We start from the raw sequence: 24155 nt of genomic DNA, 5'->3' as shown, positions 1-24155 counted from the left end.
TTCAAACACAATGTGTCCAGTGAAAGTTCACTTTTTCTACTCATAATACACTATGCTCACTCTTTTGTGTTGGTTAAAGCAGTAACATCTAAACCATCTCCTTCAACATTAAAATTCCAGAAACAGCCTAGAAATTTTGCTCTCTTGTTCTCTCTGTATTCAAGTGGTAATGAAACTCTGTCTTTGTATTTTTTCTTTTCCTCACCCCTTCCACACTTGAACCGTCTCCCTTAAGATCCTCATGATCTTTTATATTCCAATAGCTTCCTAATTGATATACTTTCACTAATCTCTTATACTTAATTAAGTTTCCAAATGGATTCCAAAGTTATCTCCCTTTAAAAAAATATGATCACATCACTCTACCATTGGAATTTCTATTAATTCTGCATTAGCAAGGATTAAATCCAAGCAAACTGTAACCTCCTCAGTCGAGCCATATCTTCTTCAACTTCTCAGGACAAACCTTTCCAGGATCTCCATGTTGCATTCACACTGAAATTTTTACCATTTCCAAATTCTCCTTTGTTTTTTATGTCCCAACACCTTTATACAGTTACACATTGTTTCTCCAGCATGTATCCTATTCTACCCTTCTGCTTCATGAATTTACCCTCATATTTTAAGATCAGGCCACCTCCTCTGCAAAGTCTTTGCTAGCATATCCTGGGAGAATTTGGCATTTCCATGCCTATATGCACTCAGCATTTTGTTCATTCCTAATCATAACATTTATATTAATAGCATATTACAGGAATTTATGTTTGTCTATCTCCTCTACACAGTAACTCTCTGCCATGGGCATTTTATTTACCTTTGTACCTCAATGTGGTTGATAATATAATAGGCTCTCAATAAATATGGTTGATCAAAAAATGGATGGATTGATGTTGTAACCTCAGAAACTGGCATTAAAATTGAAGAACATTATCTAATATTAATATCTGCACATTTCCAGATGGCATTGGGATTTTCATGGTGTTGAAATTGTTAAGATGACAAATACAATGAGTGAAGGATTATGGAGCTCTGATTAACCAAATTTGGAAAGCACAAAACAAATCAAAAAGTAAAAGCCATAAAGAAAACAAACAAGATTCTCTTAGCCTGCAAAAGGAATATAAAAGGAAAAGAATGGGGAAGGCAATCATAGAGCAGTATTTTGGAAATCATGGAGGATAAAAGTGTAGTTATCATAGACTTGCTCTTAAACACCTGGAATATTTAACAGTTTGAGACTTGGATAAGGACATTTTAGAATGATTTCACCTAGCAGTTAAACTAATGGAACCGTCTAACTCTTAGACTTGGATGAAACTAAAAATAAAAGCCATTTCAATATGATCATGAATTACAAAATGAACACAGAGAGGTTGGCAATCTGTTTTTACATTTAAGAGTTGTCACCCATTCCTAATATACTTTTCCTCAAAGCCAAAATAAAATTCCCTAATTTTGTGTCAGAAAAAAATACTGCTCTACTCCAATATGGCATTTATTACTGATCATCTTGCCTTTAATATCTTCTTTTACTAATCTATCCTATTCACAATACAGTTTCACAAAAGAAAGTTCCTGTTTTGTCAAAACTCTACCTCAAAATCTTGCATTGACTTGCCCTAATGTTTATTAAATTGAGTTAAAAAAAATATTTTTACAAAGCTTCTCAATGTTATCTACCTCTTCCTTGCTTCACTCAAACCGAGCAAAGGCATTTTAGGATCTATAAGCAATCCTCATACTTTCTCATCTCTTACTGCTTGATTTTTCTCCTTTTTTCTAAAACTTTGTCTAGGTTTTTCTCCTTTCATATTCTTTATTATATCAAATACAAAGCTTTTCAAAAATCACCTCCCAAAGCATAGAGTTTCTGTTCTGGTTTCAAACAGAGTCAGTTTGTATACTTACTCCATCACTTCAAAGTGGACAGTCACAAAGTCTCTAGACTTTGGATTCTTTATTGGGCTATCTTAATGCAAATAGCAGGGCCTAATTGTACTAGAGACCCATGGACAACCTACCTCAACAGGTCAGGGATTACTTTTGTCCATTAGCCAAATGGCAATTCTTCTTTCATCTGTCAACAGCAAATAAAAATAGAATGATCTGTAGAGGTTAGTAGTAGTAGTAGCACAATTACTGTGATTATTATTATTATTATTATTTTTATTTAATGTGCCTATTTTCTTCTTTAAATCCACACAGCATTTTCTGTCCATCTATTCATATTATTTTTATAATTATTTGTATTCATGTGTCAGACTTTCTGTTCATTTTGTTACTTTCTTGACATCAGGGACTTTTCTTTACTCTCTTTGTCTTTTAATTCAATGTTTATACTTCTCCACACACAAGAATTCAACAAATATGTGTTGAATTTTAAAAATATCTGCTAAATATTTAATAACTGAAGTATGACTTTCTTTGTCATTAACATTCTAATAAGAAACATGAATGTCTATGCAAACTCATGGTTTTCCTGGTGTATGTTATAATGCCGGACACCATGTAATAACAATGCTAACATCATTTTATTAATTGGCCTCATAGGACGAACCCAAGTTAATCAAATTACTCAGGTTAAAATACTAAAAGTTAATATCTAACTTACTTTGCTAAATTACCTTCATGGTTCTCACTTCTTCATGTTCGTGATGTCTGTGTTCAAATCGCCTCTTCTGAGACATCTTCTGCAATCACTCTGTAGATCATAGAATTTTTCAAGTCATTTCACCACTTGTAATACAGATTTGTTAATTTATTGTATATGTCTTGCCTCTAGAATGTAATTCCATGAAAGCAGAGACTTTGTTTTATCTCTGTATCCCAGCACTTAGAAGTGTGGTTGGACTGTGATAGGCATTCAAAAATTATCATTAAATTAATGAATGAGTGAAAACAAAGATGTCTACATGAACACATTTTTGGTATATAGAACACGACAGAACTATTAGAATGATTCAAGAGGCTTTAATTTAAATTGCAGAAACAGAAAAAAAAAAGAAATCAAGGTGGCAATTAATAAGTCAGCCAGCTAATTTTTTTCACTAATCCAGTCCTTACTGTGAACTTAATTTTTAATTTGTTTAAATTATTCATAATAATAAATTAAATTCAATTAATTTAATAAAGCTAATGGGTTTTTTGCAGCGTATCAGAAAAGAAAAAAATGGAAATAGCATCATGACTTCTAAATCATTGCTAGTTACTTGTTCAAAATATTTTAATTTAGGGCTATGGTATAAGTGCAGAGAGGAAGAAAGAAGGGAGGATATGTGGTTGGAAAGCTGACATTTTTTTAGCCCTCACGGAATGGCATCACCTATATGATCCGCACTAGAACTGACCTTCTAAGGGTCTTACCTATGTATAAATTGGAGAAAATGGTAACAAAATACAACTCTAAGCTACTTAAGCTTGCTGCTCTTAAGGCACTAGGCAAATATATTTAGAGGCATAAAAAGAGCCAATGATCCATTCCTGGGTACTTACACTCTACATATGTTAGATCTCTACAAGTTGACTATAAACTAATTTTCTGATTACCTAGGTCAGTGGTCCCCAACCTTTTTTGCACTAGGGACTGGTTTTGTGGAAGACAATTTTTCCATGGAGGGGATTGGCAGGGGCGTAGTTTCAGGATGAAACTGTTCGATCTCAGATCATCAGGCACTAGTTAGATTCTCATAAGGAGCATGCAACCTAGATCCCTGGCACGAACAGTTCACAATAGCGTTTGCGCTTCCATGAGAATATAATGCCGCAGCTGATCTGACAGGAGGCGGAGCTCAGGCCATCATGCTTGCTCACCCGTCACTCACCTCCTGCTGTGCAGCCAGTTTCTAACAGGTCACACATCAGTACAGGTCCATGGCTTGGGGGTGGGGACCCCTGACCTAGACAACATTTATTATATATAGACAACACATCCAGCAACCAAGCTTCATTATTTCTTAAGTCCTTCAAATTTGACAACTTATTTTTAAGTTGACAAGCATTTCATTTACTGACTTCTATGTGCAAAGCACTGTGTCAGACACTAGAGATTTACCAACATACAAGATGCTACCTTTTTATAAGTAAAATGCTGACTAGTGGGACAATGTACAAGGTAACAGAAAATATAATGCAACACAAATAGTATGATAGAAATAAGCAAAGTATAGTATACAAACACATAAGAAAAGTACAGTTTTTAAGATAGCATCAGGGAAAATTATGAGAAGGAGTAGTGGCTAGGCAAGAATAGTTGGACAATGCATGATATATATACCAGCATTCTCCCAAACTGTTGGACATTGCTAGTCCAATAGACCCTAGACTTGTTCTTACCCTACTTTGCTTAGTTCTTTGGGAAGGCATGGCCAGTTTATCAGACTTGTCATAGATTGTGAAATCCACCTGCCATCACTCTGATTTAAGCAGATATGTGTAGGACAATAACAAATGGTGCTAAACCAAAAGAAACATGCATTCACTCACGTGTTCATCGTGGCACTTTTCACAATCACAAAGACATGGAATCAACCTAGGGGCCCATCAAGAGTGGATTGGATAAATAAAGTGTGGTGTACATAAACCATGGAATACTATGCAACCATAAGAAAGGGTGCATGGCAACAACATGGATGTACCTCGAAGCCATTATTCTAAGTGAATTAATGTAGAAATAGAAAACCAAAGGCTCGGCGCGGTGACTTACGTCTGTGATTCCAGCACTTTGGGAGGCCAAGGGGGGCGGATCATGGGGTCAGGAGATTGAGACCATCCTGGCTAACACGGTGAAATCCCGTCTCTACTAAAAATACAAAAAATTAGCTGGGCGTGGTGGCAGGCACCTGGAGTCCCGGCTACTCGGGAAGCTGAGGCAGGAGAATGGTGTGAACCCAGGAGGTGGAGCTTGCAGTGATCCAAGGTCATGCCACTGCACTCCAGCCTGGGTGACAGAGCGAGACTCCATCTCAAAAAAAAAAAAAAGAAAGAAAGAAAGAAAGAAAGAAAGAAAGAAAGAAAGAAAGAGAAAACCAAATACCTCATGTTCTCACTTGTAAGTGGGAGCGGACCACTAGGCACTCATGGACATACAAATGGTATCAATAGAAACTGGGGGCCTATGTGTGGGAGGTAGGGAGAAAGCCAAGGGTTAAAAAAGTATTGGGTACTATGTTCACTACCTAAGTGATGGGATCATCACCTCAGATCTCAGCATCATACAATATACCCAGGTAACAAACTTACCCATTTAAACCGTGAATCAAAAAGTTGAAAAAAATGGTGTTAAAGAAAGTTGGGGGGGGCAAATGGAAGATGGATAAATAATGGTCCAAAGTCAGTGCAGAGGCTCAGATGAAGGAAAAAGAATGGCACAGGAAATTTCAGGTAGTTCAGTATATCTGGAACATCAAGTTTAAAGAAAAAATGCTGAGATGAACCTAGAGAACTAAGCTAAACAAGTTGATGATGCACATTATAAGTGATATTAAGAAGGTTGGATTTGATAATGAGGGCAATGAGGAGGGAACCAACTCTTGTGTCCTTCTGGTTTTCACTCATTCTAATCACACCAGCTCTTTAATCTGAAGTATACTTTTAGTTTCCTTTTTCTCCCAATTCATTGCCACACCCATGATTTGGCCTTTGTCTTGAAGCCATGCCTCACTAGATTGGCCTTTTCCTAAAGACTGCATTTTAGTAGTCTTACTTTTAAATTGATGTTAACAATTTCATTTTTCAACCTCCTATTTCTGGTCTTTCTATAGGACTTGTACATTATACTTAAAAATGAGCTCCTTCTCTTCTGAACTCATCAATTTCTTATCATAACTAATCAATTGCAGTATGACCAGAGTCATGCTTTCAACATTTAGCTTTGATAAATTGTCCCCCCGCATTACTTTAGATCAGGTACATTTTCTACGCTCTAGATTATCTTAGGCCATAGCTTTGACAAATGTTTTGCAACCAGATTTCAAGGGTTGATATTGCCCTAGCCTTTTATACCCTCCTCATTTTTTCTGGGCTCCACTAACAGTTTCCTCCCTGACTAGAAACCTGACCCAGTCAATGCTATACAGTTTAACTGTTTCTGCCCATGATTCCTCAATCTTGCATCCTCAGGATCCAGCCCATGTGCTCTCCCAGCTTCTGCTAATACATGTTGATTAGGTTCTACAACTCCTTTGAAGTTCCTTTCTACCCTTAATAATCCCAGTACTTTCTCACCTGAATTATACAGTACTTTAACTCTACTTATTGGTCTGGTAACCAAGCAGGGAGGTGAATGCAGGTAGATCCTGAAATGGGAAGCACTGGTTTTCTTGCAAAGCAGAGTCCCCTGCAACTGCCTCAAGCAAGGTAGATTGAAGGGAAAGTTGACCTTTAATATGAACCAGTGAGCGACTTCTAAAACACAAATGGTTTGGGGAGATCTTGAAAATCAAGGTTTATGATTGCATTGACTAAAATATTGTAATCACAATTCTCAGGGCCAATTATCAAAGAAGGTTGAATTGTCAAGACCCCACTCTTCCCCCACCATAGTTAGCAGACTTTCCAGGGCTGAGAATTCAACCTTCTTTGGAGCTCTGCGACAGTTACAGTTAATTCCCAAGCTTTTTCCTCACCTTGCTGCACTCCGGTTTCAGATGAATACCTTTATATACCACTAAGGAGGCCTTCTGACTTCCATGCCTCTCCTTCAATTGCTAAATGGTCATCCACAACCTTTGCTGTCTTTTTTGAATGACCCTAAATCTCACTGACCTTCAGAAAGGACCTCTGATTCCATTGTTCTTGTAATTACTGCTCCCTTCACTCTCTCAAAATCTGGAGACATTTTGCTCACCAATGAGTCCTCCTTCACTGTTTTCTCATCCATGTTTTTCCAGCAACTGCACTGCTACAGTATGTGTTCTATCTCTCTCCAGTGCTCCACCTCCAACATCTTGTTTTATGGTTTTCTTCCTTAAACAACTCTTCACGCCAGCTGTCTTACATTGACTTCCCAGAGAAACAAAGTCTGTGTTGAAGATTTGCAGAGTGAACTTTTTGGGGGAGGACCTGAAAGAGTAAAGGTAGTAGGATCTTCCTTCAGAAGTACACTCTTGGCCGGTGCAGTGACTCACGCCTGTAATCTCTGCACTTTGGGAGGCCGAGGCAGGCAGATCACTTGAGGTCAGGAGTTCGAGATTAGCCTGGCCAACATGGCGAAATCCCATCTCTACTAAAAATACAAAAATTAGCTGGGTGTGGTGCATGCCTGTAATCCCAGCTACTTGGGAGGCTGAGGCACAAGAATTGCTTGAACCCAGGTGGCAGAGGCTGCAGTGAGCTGAGATTGTGCCACTCCACCCCAGCCTGGGTGACAGAGCAAGAATCTGTCTCAATAAAAAATAAAAATAAAGAAATAAAAAATAATCTTATTTGCAAAACCTACTTGGCAAAGGACAAGCCTACAGAGAGGGGAGATGAATTGGGAATACTAATGCAATCTATCACAATCCAGTATCTAGAGTTGGTAAATAAAATTTCTGAAAGAACCAGTGCATCAAATGTACTTGATCATAGGGGAATAAAGTATGATGTGTTGCTGGTTCTTAACAATACACATCACATTTTTGTCTGTATCCTTAATCCATTTATTAAATAAGCTATAAGATTTCTACTTTTGCTACTTTTAAATTGATCCCAGAGTAGGAGAAAGCACTCCAGCAGATTCAAGCATACAAGCTGCCTTGCCACGTAAACCTTATGATTTAGCAGATACCAATAATGCTCAACGTTTGGCATTCGATAAAGATGTTAAGTGGATCCTCTGGTAAGCCTCAAAAGGAGAATCACAATGCACACTCCTAAGATTCTGGAGTAAAGTTACAGCCTCCTTTTGTTGTAAATGCTCTTCTTCTTAGAAGCAACTTCTGGCCCCTAGTAGACCTTTGTAAAGAGTAATCATGAGATGCCAAGAGATTTGGGCTGTCCAACAAGAATGTTATTAGAGGGTCAAAGAGTGGATGAGTTTTGATTTCCCTCGGAGAAGTTGACAGCAGCCTTCTCTTTATGTCAGGGCAGTAAGTCATTTTTTAATTGACCCATTTATGCTAAATTATGACATTTGTATGAAATGCAAGTGTGGGTAGAAAGATCAGAATCCATGCTCAGTAGTAGAAGGAATGGCTGGTACTGATCCTGGGCCAACTCCTAGGAAGATCTTTCTCACTGTCCCCTCACTGGACTCTGCATCATGGGAAGGCTGGCATCTACAGGTTTTATTCCCAGGATTCCACATGAGCTGGTTTCTAGTTAAATTCGGTCAATGAGCATCCTTGGCTGAATAGTGGTGAGTAGAAGGAAAGGAGAAGGCAGGATTTTCCTCCTTTCTCTCTGCCAGAAGTGTCTGTAGCAGCACCTGCATCTCAGTGGTTCCTGCTCCTGCCAGACAAACCCACTGTTGAAGCCGTTGCAGGTGAACCTTGTCCCTAGGCTCTAACACCATGTCTTCCCTTTAATGCTTGGTGGTGGCTTCTGTTCCTAACCTGTAGATGGTCTTACCATTTTCTATTTGGCTTTTCATCTCTTCCCTCACTTTTAAATCAATTCACCACATTACACTTCTTGTGTTGGAATAATTGAGGTGATTTCAGTTTTACTGGAGAGATCTCTCATGGGTAAAATAGCTCTGGAGAAAGTGCGTTGATACCCGTGTGTGTTACTTTCACATCGTAACAAGAGAGAACCCTTATTAGTTGGGAAAATGTTAACATAAGAAAAAAACTGCTTTAATAATGCTTTCAGTCTCATAACTTCTTTTTCCAGAAATAAAAGTTTTTCCTAAAGTCTTAGGCAGGACACAAGATTAAAGGGTAGCATTATGTGGTTATTACAACTTCAGTGACTAAAGCAGAAAGTTAAGAAGAACATTAAAGAGACATAGATTTCTACTTGCAAAAGCAAAAGTTTACTTAATTCAAATGCATTCATTCAATTCAAGCGCTTTTGTTTTCTTTTGTTTCTAATGATAGACAATTTGATAAAAAGCATTACATTCTTTATTTTTTCACATACAACATAGGCCAAATTATGTATTGACTAATATTTGAAAGGTTATTCTAGATTGCATTGGCACTATGTAGATCAAAAAATAATGTATATAAAACAGCAAAGTACATTATTGCTGTAATGAAGTACTTCATAAAGGAACCACATTTTCTTGATTTTAGATAAAGATATATGAGTGCGAGACATGTCTAATTTCACATGTGTTTCTTTCTAAATCAACTAGAAAAGAACTAAAGAGTGAGTACCTTTCTTGCCAAAAATCATCCATTAAGTGGAAGAGCATTTATGGTATTCAATGATTCTACTTATTTTAGGATCAACAAAGTTTTTGTGCCACTATATTTTTTTCTTCTTACATTTTACTACATTTTTCAGCCAGTATGGTGTACCGTACATGTAAAAACACCTTCTTTCTCTATTTGCTACTAGAGTCATGTAGAGTGTTAAAACATACATACCTCCCACTAACTCCACAAAGCATCTAAATAGCTGGAAGTAGGGTGCAAAATTCAGAGACAGAGTATAGCATAGACTGCACCCAAAAAAAGAAGGAAGTTGCTGAGGTCCGAATTAATTGTAGCTATTTTACCTCTAACCTGAGCAGGGAATGATTAAAGAAGCTAAGGGAGGTGAAAGTACAAAGATCACTCAACAAATAGCAAGATGCCCTATTATCAGTAGAATTAATTGTATCTCATTTATGTACAATTAGCAAGTGTAATGAGAATATTTTTAACTTTAAAAACATTCTATTTACTTGTCTTTTAACACGGAATTCTATTTCAGAATTCTACTTATATATTATTTGTATTTTTTTACTTGAATTGCCACCTACCAAAGTGTTTTTATAAAGATGAAAGTCTACAAAACATAAAGGGTAAAAGTAAAGGGTGTACCCCCATTTTGAAATATTCATATTTATTAAAGATATAGAAACTGAATTTAACACTAACCTTTAAACATTCTTTCTCCAGAACAAAAAACAAGTAAAACAAGAAAAATTTTAAGTTTCTTACTACCAGTACAAAGTTTTCTTGACCCTGAGTTAAAGAAAAATTAAGTAAACAATAATCAAGATAAGGAATTAGTGCCATGAGAGCAGTTTTTAGGACATGCGGAGACATTCATTCCACGGAGGGCTGTTGTCTTTTATCACTTTTAGATACACACTATGATGATGTGGTTGAGACATATAGCTTTGTGATGCTAAAGTATAGAAAATACTGAGAAATAATCTATAACTCCCTCAGGCTTCCTTTTTCATAAATGCTTTGTCTCAGCTAAGCCTTAACAGTATTGATTTTTCTCATTACAAAATTAATACTTGGGACTTCCAATTCAATATGGTTGATTGGACACTGTTTCTTAAACTTCACTACCTTCCAAAAGTCTAAACTAATAAAAATCTTAAAAACATTAAGGAGGTGCTCAGGGAAAAAACAATAGCAAATGAGAGGGGCCAACGAATTTTTGGAATATAAAAGTAAACATAAGGGTGCTAACTGGCTAAGTAGACAAGAGAATGCTGAAACCTATGTATATACAGAGAAGAGAGTGGAGAGAAGCAAGCCCAGGTTCCCTGTAGAATGTTGAAAAATATCAGGTATAACGAAACCCAAGGGTTATAATGGTTTGTAGCCTGAGAACTGGTTGAGAGTTTATACAAGCAGCAGCTGGACTCTTCGGTAGGTCCTAATTACTTTGCAGGTATCCAGTCTCCCAAGCATTAATCTCTACCCAGACAGTCAGCCCACCGTTATCCCCCACTCTCTCCAGAGAGTTTCAGGGCCAAGACCAAAAGTAGTCAGAGTGAGAGGGGTTGATTAAAACAACAACAACAGCAGACGGGTGAACCAATCTTTGAAGTTCTCCAAACAACATTGAGACTCTTGACCTGATTACTCCAGAGCAGGGATTCTTGAGGGAGTGGTGATTTGGAAATGGTAGGGTGCCGTGATGTTTGAGGGAGCACTGCTGCATTAAATAGGTAGGAGTCTCTGCTGCTAGACATTCTTTCACGTACAAAACTCCTCACAATGAAGAGTTTTTCCACAACGAAGAGTTATTCCATCTCTAAAGACTTTCTGATAGCAAAGTAGACAATAATGTAGAAAATAAGAAAAAATAATAAGTTACATGAATCTAAGAGCTAACTGCATTTTACATAGAAACATACAGATTTTGACATATAAAATATATATGTTGACATATCCTTAACATAGACTACATTTTTTAAGATTGCAATTTTTAAATTGAAGAAAGATTGTGTATTGTTTGTTTTTGAGTTTAACCAAGAGTTTGTCACCATTTCATAAAATCACATCACACAAACAATGCTACATTGTCTCTCCTGGGTATATACCCAAATGAAATGAAATCACCACTTTCTAAAGATATTTGCACTGCCATGTTTATTGCGTTATTATTCACAATAGCCAAGCTATGAAAACAACCTAGGTTGTTTTCATTTAACATAATGAATATCTATAGGCAAATGAATAAAGAAACTGTGGTGTTTATTCATATAGTGAAATATTATTCAGCCTTTAAAAAGGAGGCGATCCTGCTGTTTGTCACAAGATTGACAATTTATGCTAAGTAAAATAAACCAGACATGGAGAGAAAAATACTGCATGATCTCATTTATGTGTGGAACCTAAACAAACAAACAAAAAAGGTCAAATATACAGAAATAGAGAATAAAACAGTGGTTAGTAGGGCCAAAGTCGGGGGCAGGAAATAGGGAAATATAGGTCAAAGGATGTGAAGTAAGTAGTAAATATGAAGGAAGAACAAGTCTAAAGATCCAATGTACGACATGGTGGAATGTAGGGTAATAAAATTGTAGTGTATATGGGATTCATACTAAATGAGTAGGTTTTAGCTGCTTTTGCCAAAAAAGAAAAAAAAATAAATGGCTAACTATGGGAGATAATGGATATGTTAAATTGTTTCACTATAGGAATCATTTTGCCATCTGTATGTATCCCATAACATCATATTGACCACCATAAATATACACAGTAGGATTTATTTTTTAAAAATAGTAATGCTACTCATGATATTTAAGATGTCAATATTAAGCACCAGCACACCTATATCATCAGTCTATATTTATAGCTGCCACCCACACAGAGATTCTACATGTATATGCAAGCCTGTATTTCATTATATCCACAGTAAAGTGTAAAGTAGTTATGCCTGATGATTTACAAATTGAAATACATATTATTTTATTATAAGTCACTTTCTGCTTATTTCTTTTTTACATTACAACTATGGTGTGATATTGTTATTGGTGAAATTATATGTATTGATATGTTAGAGTATGCTATGATTTACATCCCAGGGTAATAAGTACAGATTTATAAAATATTTGCCTTCTTTTTTTTAAAAAAAACCTGAGCATTATGTTTAAATGGGATTGAGAATCACTGCCCCAGAATGAACTCACTCTTTGAAAATTCTTTCTCTAAACACAGTGTTCGATTACTATTTTATTCTTAAATGTGGGCTGTCAGGCAACAGCTATCAAATTTGAGAAGTCTCTAATGAAAAAGAGAGACCAAAACAAAACAAACAAAAGCCTTTAAAAAAAAAGTGGGAAAAAAAATAAAACAAAAGAAATGAAGACTAGATAACTTTTTTAGAAGGGCATGTGTCCACACACGTGTGTTTGTACAAACAGCTTCAGATCCTAAACTGTGTGGTCCAGAGATCCTAGGGAGTCCCTGAGGCCCTTTCAGGGAGCCTGCAAGGTCAAAACTATTTTCATAATAATACTAAGATATTCTTTTCTTATTCACTCTCATACTCTCCTGGGTGTATAGAGGAGTTTTTCAGAGGCAATACAATATGCGATATCACAACAAATTGAATATAGAAATAGTTATGAGTATCTAGCCCTTTTCTGTTAAGCCAGATATTCAAGAGATGTGCAAAAATGTATATATTCAAAAAGTTACTCTTCTCGTGATATTCTTTTTGTGTTAGAAAATATAGTTAAATTTTAGAAGTAATATTTATGTTAGCATGGAATGGGTTTGTTATTATGTTTAAATGAATAAATGTTTTACATACTGCTCAGCTTTAATTTATAATAATTAATTTCTAATATATTAAATATAAATGTATATAACCTACATAAATAAAAGCTTTTTGAAATCCTTAAGAATTTTGGGTATTTGGGTTCTTAAGACCAAAATATTTGAGCACCATTGATATATAACATATAAAGTATATATCATTCATATGTATGTATACACATAATACATGTATATATTTGTGTACATACAATGCATATACACATATCTATTTACAATTTTAAAAAAAGTTATTTCAAACATGAAATAAAAACAGAATATCATAATAGAGAAACAACCAGAGATAAACATGTATATTTCTTGTATATTCAAGATAAAGTAACTAAAAAAAATTCTTTTTAAAAAGTTAGAGCTGAAAACCATGATTAAGCTTCTCATAATAAATAGAAAAGATGAAGTGATGGAATAAATAAGGGGTGAGATAAGAAAATTAGAGAATAAGTCCAGAGGTTCCAAGTATCCAGTAATGAAATTTTCAGAAAGAAAATGCAGAGCAAGAATTCAAAAAAACTATACATAAGATTCAAATAACCAAAGGACACAAGTAGCCAGATCAAGTGCCAGACACAATAAATGAAAAAATGTCACCCATATGCATCATCATTCAGGCTCACACATTGAGAATAAAAAGATCCTAAATCTTTTAGAAGGAAAAAATGTGAAAGATCAGAAATAAAAGTGGCAATATTTGAAACTAGAACAAAATGGAGAAATAGCATAACCTTTGGATTGAATATGATTTCATGCTGGAATTGTGTATTCAAACTGTCAGTCAACTGTTTAGATAAAATAATGACATTTCCACACAGGCAATATTACCAAAATTTCACCTTGTGTACCTATTTCTAAGTAATATTCTGGAGGGACAGGTAGTAAACCCAGAAACATGAAGGTAAAATGAATTTAAAAAATCAAGGAAGCACCCCAGGACTGGCATACACTTCCAGGGTCTGCAGCAGGCTGGGCAGAAACCTGGCCAGAGAAACCAGGACGTGGAGCTCCAGGAAGGTGCCTCAAGGAAAAGTAATTCAACGTGTGAACTTTCTTTAACCAGGTGCAAAATTGTAGTGAGAAGGTATTTGCAGGTTAGGAAGAATATTGCCTTCTATAGAAAATTAATCACATTTAGAAATGAGAAAATAATTAGCCAAAGCAGGAAAGGTTGAAATGAAAGAGAAAGCAATCATAATACAGCACTCTCAACTTATGTGGACTGTAGTTTAACAAAAAAGGAGTATGCCCTTTCAAGTCAGTTTCAGCCAAAGTCTCGTAAACTTTCTGGACAACAGAAATGCAGACAAGGTCTATAGTCAGAAATAAGAGCAGCTAACGTGAATGCCTGGAGACCTAGATTCAAACATGCACCAATCTGTGTGTATGAATTTCAGAATATTTTAAGTGAAAGTAGCAAGGTATAATTTCATATTTATGAAATTAAAATAAAATTTTACATACTCTTTTATAGTATAATAATGATGATACTTCATACTTTTAATCAGACAATCTGAAGCACTTTATAAACATTAGCAAATTAAGTCTCACAATACCCCATGCAGTAGTTAAGAATAATCATTCATTATATACTCAATAGTTAAAATGAGACATCAAGAGATTAAGTGATTTATTTCAAGATCATACATTCTCTGAGTTCTAGAGAGAATATTCAGCTACAATTTTCCCTCTTTTGCTATAGCTCTCAATATTCTCTTGCCATTTGTATCATTATAGAGAAGATGCTATACTCTCTATTTCATGTAATTATCTAGGTGCAAGGTCACCTGCTCATCTTACTGCTTTATTTACCTCCCCATTGGTAGGATACAAGATAAACACACTTCTTACCAATTTCTCCTCTAGAGTAGTTTTTCAGTGTATTTCTTAATATATGTTTTTCCCACATAAGCATATCACCAGGATAGAAATCTACATTTAACCATTTCTGCTTTGAAAAATCCATTCAACATTTATTAACCCAATATTTATTAAGTGATTTTCTATGCCAAGCCCAGCCGACTGGATTCTTACCATCACAGGTCTTAGTGTCTACTAGGAAAGAAAGAATATTTTTAAAAGCAATTATAGTCAAGTCGGCCAAGAGCTACGAAGAGGTAGTATAATACGAAACAACTAGGAAAACCATACCTAGATTAGAAGTTACTGCATAATAGTCTTCCTAAAGCAAATGACTTCAAAGCTGAGGTCTGCAAGATGAATAAAAATTAGCCAAGCCAAAGCAGACAAGAGAGCTCCAGTTAGAAGGGAATACTCACGTAGCAGCCCAGAAATGAAAGATCCTGCTGTGTTCAAGAAGTTGAAAGATACTCAGAGCAACTGGAAACAGAATGATCATGAGAAGAAGTGGATGGAAACAAGGCTGTAGAAATGGAGATAACAGCATGTTAAGACATGTTAAGGAATTTAGATTTTTCTAAAAGCAATGGGCACCTCTGAATGATTTTAGGCAAGAGGTCATGTTTGTGTTATGAAGCACCATTCTGGCTGCTGCATGGGTACAATGGGTTAGAAATGTGCATACTGGTGGCAATTAAGTGCCCCTACTGTGCTCTGGGCTAGAAATAATGGTAGTCTTTACTTCTGTGAAAGAGAGTAAAATGACAGTGGAGAAAAAGAAAATATATTCAAGAGATATAAAGAAATTGAATCAAGAGTGATTGATTAAATATGAGGATAAAAGAGAAAAGAGAGGCTCAGAAAATTTTCAATCATTCCCAACAGAATAAAAGACTACAGAAGAAAAAAGAAGCTTCTATCTTTGTCTGTGAAACAAAAGTTAGTTCTGTGAAGTTCAGAAAACAGGAAGAAATTGAAATGCTACACAAAACACTAAAGATGAAAGAGGGGTATTGGAGTTAAATATTTAAGGGTTTGACATTATTTGGGGGAAGAATAGAATGGGAATGAATGACTTTGGACTTAAGCGTACATGTTAAAATGTAAGGAGAAGCATTAAAATAGTTGAAACATAGTGATTAACTTTCAAACCACAACTGATAAATATGTAATCAAAACTGTTAATTTTTCTTACACTGTAATCAATGAATAGAGACTATACAATTGTTTTCAAGTCTACTTAGAACATTCATAAAAATTGGCCATCTGCTATGTAAACTCAACAGGATACTCACAATGAATTCAAAGAAAGAGCAGAGTAAGCTCAACGTTGAAGAAAGAGTCCATAACATTTCAGATAAAAAAATTCAAAAAGTAAAAAACAGCCAAATAAAAACCAATAAAATAATTATTAAAACTAAAAGATGTTTCTTTGAATATTTGTAAAATACGTATTTTAAAAAATGCTAGTAAGATTGATTCAGAAAAAGGGAGAAAAGTCACATTAACAATAATTGTGTACATACTTCTATACTTTGCTTTGCTTTAAGAAAGATGAGGTCCCTTGGAATTCTTTTGTGATGTGGCTTTGAAGTTGTTTTGCATCGTTTTTGCTGGCCTCAGACAAGGTGAAGGAGAGTGTCTCTCTAGTGTTTATTTTCTTGTTGTAGGAAGCATAATATTGGCTCACCTTGCCTTTCAATCCACAACCCATCCTTCAACAGATACAGGAAATAATTAGGTTTATATGGTAGCAGTACAAATGAACTATACTGCCACTGTCTGGGTACCCAAGAATAAACGAATGTCTTTTTTTTTTTTTTTTTTTTTTTTTTTAAAAAAAACCACCTGACACAACAGGTTAAGAAATCTGAGCAGTATCCCACATTATAAAGGCGTGCCAGAACATACCAGAGTGTTCTGATTACATTACCCTTTCTTGCACAAACCTCAATTCCTTCTCTTCTCATAAAACACTGCACAGAGGAAAGAGTATCACTGTTCAGACACCTACATGAACTGCTTTAGTTTCTCTCACCTTTTCCAAAGTTACAGGCAAAAACCCGTAGTATCTTTATAGTACCCCTCTCAGTTTTTTTTGTTGTTATCTTCCCAACTTTCTATTTTTCTGCTTCAAAGAATTTGTAACACAGATGCTGAGAAAGAAGGATAAAACTCCACTGGCATATGTGAGGTGATATTAGGGCAGAGGTCAGCAACATTTTCTGGAAAGAAACTCGTTTGTAAATACCTCAGTCTTTGCATGTCATATAGTCTTTATTGTAACTACTCAACTCTGCCGTTGTAGTGCAAAAGCAGCTTTGGACAATATGTAAACAAATTGGTGTGGCTGTGTTCCAATAAAATTTTATTTACGAAAACAGGTGGTGAGACAGATTTGGCCCAGAGGCCCTAGTGTGCCCGCTCCTGTATTCGAGGCATCTCAAAAGTCCTCCAGTTTTTAGAAAATATCTTTTTCTTCGGAATTTCCGAGATCTACATTTTCTTTATCAAAGACAAAAGTTTTTATTTCAAAATTATGGATAATATTTGAATTGCTAACACTCACAGTAAGGGATGTGTGACTAATAGCCAAATTTTTCCTGAAAGACGGCTTCTGTATTCAAGAGGACTATACCCCTGAGTGGGGGGAACGAACTCCTAAATGGTGCAACACCACTCAGATAGGGGAGGTTCAAGAGCCCTGAAGTCCAAGTAGTGCATACTTAGGTCAAAACTCATGTAAGTGATGCATAATGGACAAAGGATCTTATCAAAATAAAATCTAAGGGCCAAGAATTCATAATTGCAGCCTCCTATCTTTTCAGCTTACTCCCATGAGTATCCACTTCTTATGAATCTTTTTTTTTTTTTTTCAATCTTGGGTTTATTCAACACAATTCTTCCACTCTACACAACAAAGTACAAACACAATGTCATCTAAAACGCTACAAAAGTATAAAACTGAAAGAGAAATTTTATAGTACTGACTGTACAAGAAAAGCAAAAAAAAAAAAAAAAAAAAAAGCAATGTACATGTTGCCAAGATAACCTGAAAGACCACCATGAAGGTCAGGCATGACCATGGTTGCGTGATGATCCCGCAGGGCTGGCTCTCACTCGCCAATTTCAGAGTAGGGTGGTGGGGTGGGATGTGTGCATGGATGCACGGACAGACAGAACCGTGCACAGAAACTACCATGGGTGAAAGAATTTTTTGGGGGGGTGTGACCCTTGAAGTCGCAAGAGGCCTCAAGAGGCCCGGCCTAACAGAGTTGGCAACTGGGACGGCTCCCTTTCCAAAAGGACACTGCCCAGCAACAGCAAGGGCACGGCCTGGCCACCATCTCAGGTCACCAGGGAAGGGAAAAGTGTGCTCCCAGGCAGGCAGGGTCACACCACCCCCAGAGCCTCACTTGTCCCTGGTGGTCCTGCCACTGAACTGACTCTTAGAAACTGCAAACGGGTGAGCTTTCTAGCCAGAAAACCGGAGGGAATCTTGACAGGCACACAACACCCAAACCAAAAGCACTTCTGCAGCCAGAGCCTGGCCGGCAGAGGGGTGCTGCCTGCTGCCTGCAAATTCCGCCCGAGTGAAGGGTTTGCTTTCCTACTGATCTTCCTTTGGCTAGAAAAGTGATAAAACTGAGCTGGGTGGCGTATAAGTTACAGGGGCGAGAGCTTCAGTGGCCTGTTTATCCGGAGGAGTTGGAACTGGAGCGGCTCCTGTGGCTGCGGCGGCCCGGGGAGCATCATCTCCCGCGCACGCGGGACCTGCGCCTCGGGGAGCGGGACTTTCTCCTCATCCGTGGTGGAGACCTGCGCCACGTGGGCGGAGGTGGCAACATTCTCCTGGGAGGGCTGAATCTCCTGAGGGGTGGCCTAGGCCAGGGGGCCAGCACGGCAGTGGCAGTGATCTCCTGACCATCGATTTGTCCTCCATCCATGTGCTTCAGCGCCTTGTCAGCTTCATCTGGATTCTCAAACTCTACGTATGCATAGCCTTTGGACAGATGGGGATGCATCCTTTCCACGGGCATGTCAATCATTTTTAATTTTCCCATAGGTGGAAAATATCTCCATGATGTGATCCTTTGTCACATTCCTGGTGAGTCTCCCAATATGCACTTTGGTGGACTTAGGAGATGGGCTCCGCCTTTTCCTCTCCTTTTCATCTCTTTCAGGTGGTTTGGTTTTGGAGCGGGAGCGCCTCCCGTTGTCTTGTCTGCGCCGAGAAGAACTTGGAGAGCCGGAAGAGCTGCTGGAGCTGGAGCTGGGGGAGGTGCTGGAGCTTCCTGAGCGGCTGGATGCTGAGGAAGAGCTGCAGCCACTGCTTGAGCCAGTGCTGGTGCTGGAGCCTGAGCTGGAAGTGGAGCTGGACCGAGATCTGTTACTGCTGTTACCACCGGAAGCGCCGCGCCTCTTCCGGGTTTTGTCCCGGCCGCGATCCTTCTCACTCGACTCCTTGATGGCCCCTTTATCTTTTGAGCGCTCCTCGGACCTCTCATCTGAACGGTCTTTGCGTTTGGTAGGTGAAGGAGCCCTAGTGCTGGACTATTTATTTTCTTTGACTCCTAGCAAGCTCTTCTTTTTCACTCCTGATAAATCCATTCTCCCCTTCTGAGGCGTTCAAAGCAGCAATGGCGGCCTCACTTATCTGAACTCTCACTTCTAACTTGATTCTGAGAAACGATCCCTAATCGATTGCAATTTACGCCAAAGAGCAGCGTCTTCCCGCCGCCACCACCACCTCCTGCTTTCCTCAGCCACCGAGGCCGGCGCCGCTCTGACGTTCTCTTATGAATCTTAAAGCCTCACTGAGATGTTCAACCGGTGGAACATAAGTTTTCACTGCATATTGCCCTGTCTTGTCCTTACTTCCCTGCTATCTGTTTAAATAACTTGGTCTAACATAATCATCATTATTTTGCATATAACTTTCTCTCCCTTGCCTCCTTCTCCTTACATGTGTGCAGCTGGCTAATCTGCTATCCGAGTTAAATCTAACTCCTAACCTATTCTGTGTCTTTATCTAAGTTCCCAATTCTAACAAATCTCACTTTAAATTTTCAACTGCAAACTGAATGGGTTCCCCATTCTGCCCGGTATTCTCCATATTCTTCAGTCATCTTTTTCTCCTTTCTCTGAGATCCGCTTTTCTTTGTACTCATACCTCTGACACCCTGTATTAGTTTTTCTATGATTAAGTAACAAATTACCACAACCCTAGAGACTTAAAACAACACACATTTATTATCTCACAGTTTTTGTAGTTAAAAACCCAGGTATGGCCTGGCTGAGTTCTCTGGTCAGGATCTTACTGAACTGATATTAGGGTGTTGGCCAGGGCTGCGGTTCTCATGTGAAACTGAGGGCATCTTTCAAGGTCACTGGTGTTGGCAGAATTAATTTCCTTGCAGATGTAAGATGGAGGATCACATTTTAGTTCTGTCTATTGACCAGGGACCACTTTTAGCTTCTAGAGGCCATACACAGCGTCTTACCATGTGGCCAACATAGGCAGCTCATGACATGAATGCTTATTTTCTTAGAGATCAGCCAGCATACATCATTCTAATTTTTCTCCTCTGTGACAAAATGGGGAGGAAAAAAAAATCTGCTTGTGAAGAGCTAACTACATTAGGTCAGGGTCCACTCCAGACAATCTCCTTTTCGCCCTGTAACAAGAGAATGACAGGAGCAGTATCTCATATTACTGGTTCTACCCATGCTCAAAGAAGAGAGTATTATACAAGGGTAAGCCTCATTGGGGATCATCTGAGAATTCTGTCTACCGCATACTGCTTCCTCACTCTCAGCTGACAACTTTACTTCTTAATTCTTTAATTAAAAAAAAAAAAAAGCACTATAAAGGAAACTTCATTGTTTTACTGGTGAGTCTACCAACATACCTTCATTTAACTCCTGCTATACTTTGCCTTCAGACCTGTAGCTATGGGCAAATTGCTCATTCTCCTACCTAATGGCAAGCCCATCTCCTGTTTATTGAATCTGATTCCAGTTTGCCTACTCAAAGTTTCGGTTATTCTACAATAATTGTCTCTGTTTTCTTCTGTGTCATCTCTTTTATTCCCTCCTTGAATTAAATGACTTCTATCTACATATAAACAGTCAATAATAGAACCATCTAAAACAAAATAGAACCATCTAAAAAATTTTTTGTGGACTCACATTCCCTTCCAAGCATGAGCTCATTTCTCCACTGCCCTTTAGAGCAAAAATCACTATTCTTAATTATCTTAACTTGCTCACCTACCCTTTTCTCTAGAGTTTACTTGAATTAGGTTCTTCCGACACTTTTAATGAAGGAAATAACAAAATCCGTTTGCCAAATAATCCATCCTCAGCATTCATCTTACATGAACTCTCAGTAGAATTTGTCACAGTGGATCACTTCCCTCTTCTTGAACCATTTTCACCTCCTGGGTTTCTGAACCCTATTTGTCTTGATTTTCCTCCGTGTGGTTTCTTCAGTATCCTTTGTGAATCTTCCTTCTTGTCCAGATCTCTAAATACTACAGTACTCCTTATGTATCAGTTATATGTTGCTACAATAATGCTGATTGAATACCATTCTAAAACTCAGAGTCAATCATCAATAAACACTTACAGCTCACTTACCTGTGGGGTTTAATTGATCTCTAAGACTGCACTCAGCTGGGCTCACTCATGCACCTGTGGCTGACCCTGTATCTATCATCGCCCTTCTAGGGTAGGAGGGGCTAGCCCAGGCATATCTTCTCATGGTAAGGGTAAAGTATAAGGAGCATGAGCAGAAATGTACGACCCTCTGCTTGCATCACTTGGCTATGTCAAAGCAAGTTGCAGCTCTAAGCCCAGAGATAGGATGGAAGGGTCCTACAAAACACATGGTAAAGACTGTGTATAGCAGAAGGGATGACAATCTGGGATCTTTAGTGCTACGAATCAGTTACAGTGAGGCTCACTCTTTGTGTCTTTCTTCTTTGTCTGTACTAACCATTTAGGTGATTTCATCTACTCCCATTCCCTCAAATATCAACTCAATTGTTGACTTCCAAATATAAATTTAAATCTCCATCTCTGAGCCCTACTCTCAACTCTAGACTAACTTATCTAGTATTTATTTGACAGCTCACTCCAATTGGACATCTGTCTAATAGATACCTATACCTAATATGTATGTCCAAAGCAAACACTTGATTATTCTTCCTTAACCTGCCCCTACATCTGCATTTGTGACATCATCTGCATTTGTGACATCATCTTTACTTGCTCTGGCTAAAAAATGTGGAGTTATTCTTGACTTCTCCCTCTAATGTATTTACCAGCAATCTATAAACAAACCCTTTGGCTCTGCTTTCAAAATATATCCCTTATCTGATTATTTCTTACCAGCTCCACTACAATCACCTATCCCAAGCCCCTTCTTCTTTCATCTAATGACAGTCATGCCTATCCAAGCTGCTTCCACTCTTGCCCCACTACAGGTTTTCTTCCACATATAAATCAATATGTTTTTGCAACACAAAATATATACAACCTCAAGTGGTAACCTTTCATTCACACCCAGAATAAATGGCAAAGTCCAGAAAGGCCTACAAAATCCTTTGCAATCTGGGCTTGGCCTAACTTTCCAACATTATGTTTGATCCTTCTTTCTCTTACTGATTCCATTTTACTTACAATAATATCCTTATTTCTCTTCTAAATCAGTAAAAATATACTTGAACGTTACAGTCTTTGATTAGGACTCTCCTTTGAGATAAACACATGAGCTCTTCCCTGCCTTCACTGAGATTTCTATTCAAACGCCACCTCCACAGAGAGATCTTTCTTGTCTATGATATCCTAACTAGAAACCTCTTTATTCTCCATTATTTTATTTTGCTTTGTATTTATCCATAGTACTACACTACCTCATAGAATGCTGCTTATTTGTATATTTAATGTCTATGTCCTATAATAGAATGAAGGCCTCATAATAGCAGCCACTTCTCTTTCATTCACTGCTATATTTCCTACAAACAGAACAGTCTATGATACCTGAAGAGTACTCAAAAAATATTTATTGAATTTTGAATGCTAAATAATTTAGATAACATCGAACTAATAATCCTTTTCAATCTGCAGGGCATCTCTACAAACCTTTCTAAACCCTCTTATTTACACTATTGATCATGTTGGTTGTAACAATAATATGTAATTATTAAAGATCAATTACAAACCATAATATAATTAAGAGATAATGCACTTATAAACATTCTACTATAAAGACATTTCTATATATTTCTAATGAAATTGCTGGGTTATAAGATGTGTGAATTCTCAGTTTTAGGACAATGCAAATTGCTTTCCAAGTGATCAACAAAGGAATAGATACATGAAGTTTATCCATGCACAGGAATGTCGTTCAGTGTGAGAGTATATGCATTAATGCTATCTGCAGCAACATAGATAAGTCTTAGAAAAGTTATGTTAGGTGAAATGAAGCAATCTTCTAAAGGCTATATATAGTCAGTATTAATTATAATATGTTAATATAGTTAACAAACAAAACGAAGTAATTTCTTTTAGTGGTACACACATGTGTGATAAAGAATGATACATATAAAATCCAGGGTAGTGTTTAACTAGTTGAGCTGGGGTAGAAAGCAGGGCAATGGGATGAGTGATGTACAGATAACTTCAATGCTATCAGCCATATTTAGCTCTTAAGCTTTGTGGTGGATTAATGAGGGATTATTTTCTGCTTTATCACATATATATGTTATTCCTACTCTTTTACATATAGCAAGTATAGCATAATAATTTAAAATATATAATTTATAGTCATTGAGTATAGAATTGTGCTAACCTGTCCACATTTAGTTATCAGCTTTTACAACCAATTAATGAATTTAAAAAAATAAAAAACAAAAGGAAAAAATCAAAGTGAAGGCAGAAGAACCAGAAGTGAGAAGACCTACTCAATCTTGCTTCACTTTTCTAAACCAAACTTCCACAAATTTTTTTTTTGATATTAGGTGCAATGCCATCACAGGGCAGAAAACAGGAAGATTTATTTGTAGGATTGTAAAATATGAGCCATATGTATAAGAATGAAAGCTTCAGAAAAGTCATTGAAAAACAAACTTCATGTTCTTA

General features: G+C 37.2%; 1 long non-coding RNA gene and 1 pseudogene across 1 annotated transcript in view; both read right to left on the bottom strand.

The window, feature by feature from the left end:
* The window catches only part of LOC110740654, a 44205-nt gene extending 41146 nt beyond the window's left edge, over positions 1 to 3059 (bottom strand). The window contains exons 1-2 of the long non-coding RNA XR_002515569.2: positions 2612 to 3059; positions 2022 to 2077 (exon numbers count right to left, since the gene is read on the bottom strand). This is a non-coding gene — a long non-coding RNA (uncharacterized LOC110740654). The remainder of the gene's footprint in view (positions 1 to 2021; positions 2078 to 2611) is intronic.
* Positions 3060 to 18595: 15536 nt separating this feature from the next.
* LOC108580911 overlaps positions 18596 to 24155 on the bottom strand; it is a 7630-nt pseudogene continuing 2070 nt past the window's right edge.

Source organism: Papio anubis, chromosome 9 (genome assembly GCF_008728515.1).
Source record: "Papio anubis isolate 15944 chromosome 9, Panubis1.0, whole genome shotgun sequence".
Classification (NCBI taxonomy): domain Eukaryota; kingdom Metazoa; phylum Chordata; class Mammalia; order Primates; family Cercopithecidae; genus Papio; species Papio anubis.
This window is presented reverse-complemented; position numbering and strand designations above follow the sequence as displayed.